We start from the raw sequence: 5,369 nt of genomic DNA, 5'->3' as shown, positions 1-5,369 counted from the left end.
TGAGCTCCCTCTACATCCTGTGGTTTCAAGTTCCTGAGCTGTTCGTTAGAAAGCTTTCATCCCCCTGCCCCCTACCCACTCTAGAACAGAAGGACAAATACCCACGTTAGCTGTTCACTTATTCATTAAAAGATATCCACTCATTACCTACTACAAGCTTGATGCTGGGCTGGGCAATTTGCTCCTTGCTTCCGGATTTCTTCACTTGACTCACTCCTGTACTCCATACATCCTGATCATTCTTCTAGAATTACAACTCTCACTTAATTAATACCTCCCAGCTGCAGTCTTTCTTGACTCCCGTGAGACCTGGAGTCTTCCTGACAAGCAGATGCCTTGCACCATGCATCTGCTTTTGCACCTTCATATTTCAGGGTAAAACAAGCTCATCATGGCTCTGTCTGAGGGACTTAGGCCAGCGGATGAGCTTGCAGGGCTCTAGTGTCTTGTACCACAGATGAAGAATGGAGTGGTAGCAATAGCAGAATGCCCAGCAGGTGAAGTAGGTCATTTCCCAAACCCCTTGGCCTTCTGCATCTCTGCCTCTTGTAGAGATGCCCACAAGGAAAGCTATTTCTCTGCTTCCTGAGCACTTTGGATCTTCCCATTAGATATCTTGGCATCTGAAAGGCAGCCTGCCATTCTGTTCCCGTGGCACACAGATGGCTCAGCCCACACCTATCACTAATGAGGATCACACGCTGAGCCTCTTTTGGGGAGGCTCTCTTAACAACCCAGCACTCATTCCTCATGCTGGCTGGTCATTGTTGACTGTGGCATTTAAGCCTGGAAAGACTGTTTGCTGTTCTCTACTCACAGAGCAGAACAAAAGCCTATTAGGTGGGTTCTGGGTCCCACTCTGGTAGAACCTGAAGACACTGAGGATTAAGGGATGAACACCAGTTGGATAGCCAGGACGAGGGTTGGGGATCTAGCTTGTCCATGGAGGCTGATAGGTTTAAAGGTGAGATTATTTAGTAGAAGATGATTAGATGGCTATCCAAAGGTTGACTAGATAGGATATCAGTCTTTCAATGCTGGGTCACTTCATTCAGGGTACTAGTTGAGTTGAAAACACTCTGGTAAGAATGATAGGAGCACAAAACCTGTGGGAAAGCATAGAAAGCCCTTGCTCTACTGCTCTCTGTGGGAAAGAAATTTTTTCTTCCTATGCACTAATTCTCTTCTCTGTGAAGTGAATCTGATGTCCACATTCTAGACGGCTTTGAGGACTATAAGGGATAATAGTGAAAAGACCTTGATGTAGTAACAGGCAGCGAGTGAGGTAATGGATAGGAATTTCCTTTTTTATAAAATGGCCATTTATATTTCCTCCCTTTGAACAGAGTGTGGAAATATGTACTCCAATATGGTGGGATACTGTGGTGATATTGTGTCCCCCAAAATATTGTACACCCTAATAAACTTATCTGGGGTCAGAGAACAGAACAGCCACTAGATACAGAGGCCAGAAAATGGTGACACACACACCTTTAATCCTAGCATTCCAGAGGCAGAGATCCGTCTGGATCTCTATGAGTTCAAGGTCACACTGGAAACAGCCAGGTGTGGTAACAAGAGCCTTTAATCCCAGGAAGTGATGGCAGAAAACAGAAAGGTATAAAAGGCGTGAAAACCAGGAACTAGAGAGAGCTGGTTAAGCTTTTAGGCTTTTGAGCAGCAGTTCAGCTGGGATTCATTCTGGATGAGGACTCAGAGGCATCCAGTCTAAGGAAACAGGATCAGCTGAGGAATTGGCAAGGTAAGGTGGCTGTGGCTTGTTATGCTTCTCTGATCTTCCAGCGTTCACCCCAATAGCTGGCCCTGGGTTTGTTTTTATTAATAAGAACTTTTAAGATTCGTGCTACAGGATACCAAGTAACACTAAAAAACAGTGGCTCGTGTGATTCTGCTCTCTGGTTTAAAACTTGATTATTGGGCCGGCAAGACAGCTCAACAGGTAGAAGTCTTTGCTATGCAAGCCTCCTAATAGGAATTTGATCCCTACATTTCAAGGTGGAGAGAGAGAACTGACTCCTAAAGTTGTCCTCTGAGTTCCACATGCTCACCTCCTGCCCCGATAGCAGCTTTTGCTTGTTATTATGGTTGGTCGTAGGTTTTAACTAGGAGATTTTCAAACTACGAATTTGGGTCCCAGTGAGAATGTGATGTGATGTCTCCAGTAGTCTTTTCTTTCTTTCTTTGTTTTTTTTTTTTGTTTTTTTTTTGGTTTTTGTTTTTGTTTTTTTTTTTTTGAGACAGGGGCTCACTGTGTAGCTTTGGCTGGCCTTGAACTCACAGAGATTTGCTGTCTCTGTGCCCATCACACCTGGCAGTCTCCTTTGGTCTTAATGGTATAGTCCACTCCTAATGGACTATCAGAGCTGCCAGGGAGTGGTCACAGTCGCCATCAGCTACCCTTGATTGGGCCAGTGTGTTAGACCAGCCCTGCCAACGTGTAAGTTTGGTCTGACTGGTTAGTACCCATTGATCTAGAAATATATCTTGGAATCATTTTTCATTCTTTAAGAAAATAAGGGATTCCAAGAAATATTTATCAAAAGGCTTTAATAAATCTGACTTTTTCTTTCCTTCCCCTCATACTCCCTTCTCTACCCTACCTAGATCTGAGTTAACACTGATGCCTACCAAATAGTTTCAGCACCTTTATTTATTTTTTTGGGGGGATAGGGTGGGGTGGGGGAAGGTGAAGGGATTATAGCTTGCTTCTCACCCAACCGAGGTCTTTCTCTAAGAACAGCTATATGTTCCCTCGCTCCCAAGGCAGCCCTTTCTGGAGTAGTCATTAAACCGGAAGTGTCCCCTCTCCACAGTCTTTAGAGGTGGTTTGGTTCTCTGGAGCTACACAGATGACAGCTGTCGTGCTCCTTTTGACTTGTTCCCCTCTTTAAAACTCCTTCCTAGTCCCTTCCGTGCTTGGGAGGCAAAGAATCCAGATCCCTGGTTCTTGCTTAAAGATGTACCTAGAACCACTATCTTAGAAGAAACAAGAGATTCTTATTTGGTACCTTGCACTCCCAGTTACTCAGGAGGCTGAGTCAGGAGGATCATTTGAGCCAGGTTTAAGGCAAGTCTTGGCAACATGGCAACATGGTAAGAATCACCCTATGCCCCGTTGTTAAAAAAAGGAAAAAATGTTTATAAACAAAAACAAAAAAAACATTTTAGAGATGGAGTCTTTTCCTAGAAAATAATTTTTGGGGCTATTATTTCAGAGAATGGTTACTTCCATGTTCATTTGAGAACAATAAAAACTGGTTCTCTTAGGGGACAAAAACCTCCATGGTTTATCATTTACTTATTTATTATCTATTTAATAAATATGAATGGTGTGGTGGTTTGAATGAGAATGGCCCCCATAGGCTCATAGGTTTGAATGCTCAGTCCCCAGTTGGTAGAACTGTTTGAAAAGGATTAGGAGGTTGTAACCTTGTTGAAGGAGGTGTGGCTTTATTGAAGGAGGTGTGGCCTTGTTGGAGCAAGTGTGTCAATGGAGGTGGGCTTTGAGGTTTCAAAAGCCCATATCAAGTCCAGTCAGCCTGTCCATCCATCTGTCTGTCTCTCTCTGACTCCAACTTGCAGATCAGATGTAAGCTCTCAGCTCCAGCACCACATCTGCCTCCTGCCATGTTCTGCCATTGGGTTATGGACTCACTCTCTGGAACTTTAAGTAAAACCTCAATGAAATGCTCTCTTCGGTAACTTGCCTTTGTCATAGTGTCTCTTCCTAGGACCAGAGAAGTAAGCCAAGTGTGTTGCCTGTGTGTGAACCACATTCATGCTTAGTGCCCTCAGGGTCAGCAGAGGGAGATGGATCCCACTGGAGTTGTGGACAGTTGTGAGCTGCTGGGAACTGAACCTAGATCCTCTGCAAGAGTAGCCAGTGTTCTTAACTGCTGATTCATCCCTCTAGCCCTCCATGTTCTTTCTGCCTCCTCCATGTTTTTCTCCAAGCCTCTCTATGTATTTCTTAGAAGGCGTCTAGTACTTGAACAGAAAACTCTATTCCCCCCATGGGATATTAAAATAATAATTATTACTGTGTATATATTATGCATGCCATAATGTTCATGCTGGGGTCAGAGGACAACTCTGTGGAGTCAATTTTCTTCCTTTACCTTTGTGTGGGTTCCAGGGATTGAACTCAGGTAGCAAGCTTGCACGGCAAGTGTTTTTTTTTTTTTCCCATGAGCAATCTCCTCAGCCCTTTCATGCAACATTTTAGGAATACTAGTGTTCTGTGAGTCATATTCTAGAAAGTTATGGTTTCAGAAAGGGTGTAAAGTCTTCGACATGTGAGATGATTTTAATTTTAACTAAACATTTGAAGTTATGTTCTCACTGATTCCTATTGGACCCTAGAGCTGGTAACTGAGCATTATCCTGAGAGATGGTGGTAGACCCTTCCTTCCTTCCCTCCCTATCCCCTCTCTCTTCCTTTCATGTTGACATCAGATACCCACCCACCTGCTTGAGAAAGTTGAGGTGTAGGCCTCAGACGTAGGGAATCTGGGAGTCTAGACCCTGTTTATCCCCAGGACTCCATATTTTTGTAAATCCTGATTGTGGTAGTATTGAATGGAAGGTTCAGCCTAGCTTGGACAGAAGGTAACTTGAGAGTTTGGGCTGAGAGAAGAGGGGGCTAGAGATGGGAAAAGTTGATGCAATTATTTTTGGCAGGAGTTGGAACCAAAGCAGCAGGAGAGAGTAAGTTTTAAGACTCTCTGGCAAAGAAACTTCCTAATCTGTCACTGAGTATGTGTAAAAAAGTGATTAGTAGGTCTCTATATTTATCGTGATTACTCACAAATACGTAATTTACATAATATATACAGCACATTAAGTACTATGTCACCTTATATAATGTGCATATGTATAATATATATATGCATGTTATATAATGCCAGTCTGGAGGCTCTTACAGGTTCTGCCAAGTATTTCCTAATTTATTTGGCAATTTTAATGTATTTTTTTTCCCATCTGTAGAATGAACTCTCTTGAGAGGAGCTGGTCTGTGACCTGAATATAATCGTCCTACGAAGTCTGTCTGCACTCCCAACTTACTGGGGAAACCCCATGAAAAGCATGCCACGATTCCTAGCCCATCAGCCCACTGATAACAAGGTGCACCGAAGGTTTCTGGTTTCATTGTTTTTATTGCTGGTGGGGTGGAAGCATGAAGGCAGGTGAGAACATGTCTGCAGCATGGAAAGAAATCCGAGCAGTCTAGCACATCAGGGACCAGGCTCTCCTCTGACTGTGCAGCTTTAGGAAGCCACTGAACACTAGAGAGCCCCATTCTCGGAAGGGTGGAGATGATAATACTTAGTTGGCTAACCTTAGAGCTT

The sequence above is a fragment of the Peromyscus eremicus genome, chromosome 12 (assembly GCF_949786415.1).
Source record: "Peromyscus eremicus chromosome 12, PerEre_H2_v1, whole genome shotgun sequence".
In the NCBI taxonomy this organism is placed as follows: Eukaryota; Metazoa; Chordata; class Mammalia; order Rodentia; family Cricetidae; genus Peromyscus; species Peromyscus eremicus.
The sequence above is the reverse complement of the archived record's forward strand: the minus strand, read 5'-3'. Positions refer to the sequence as shown.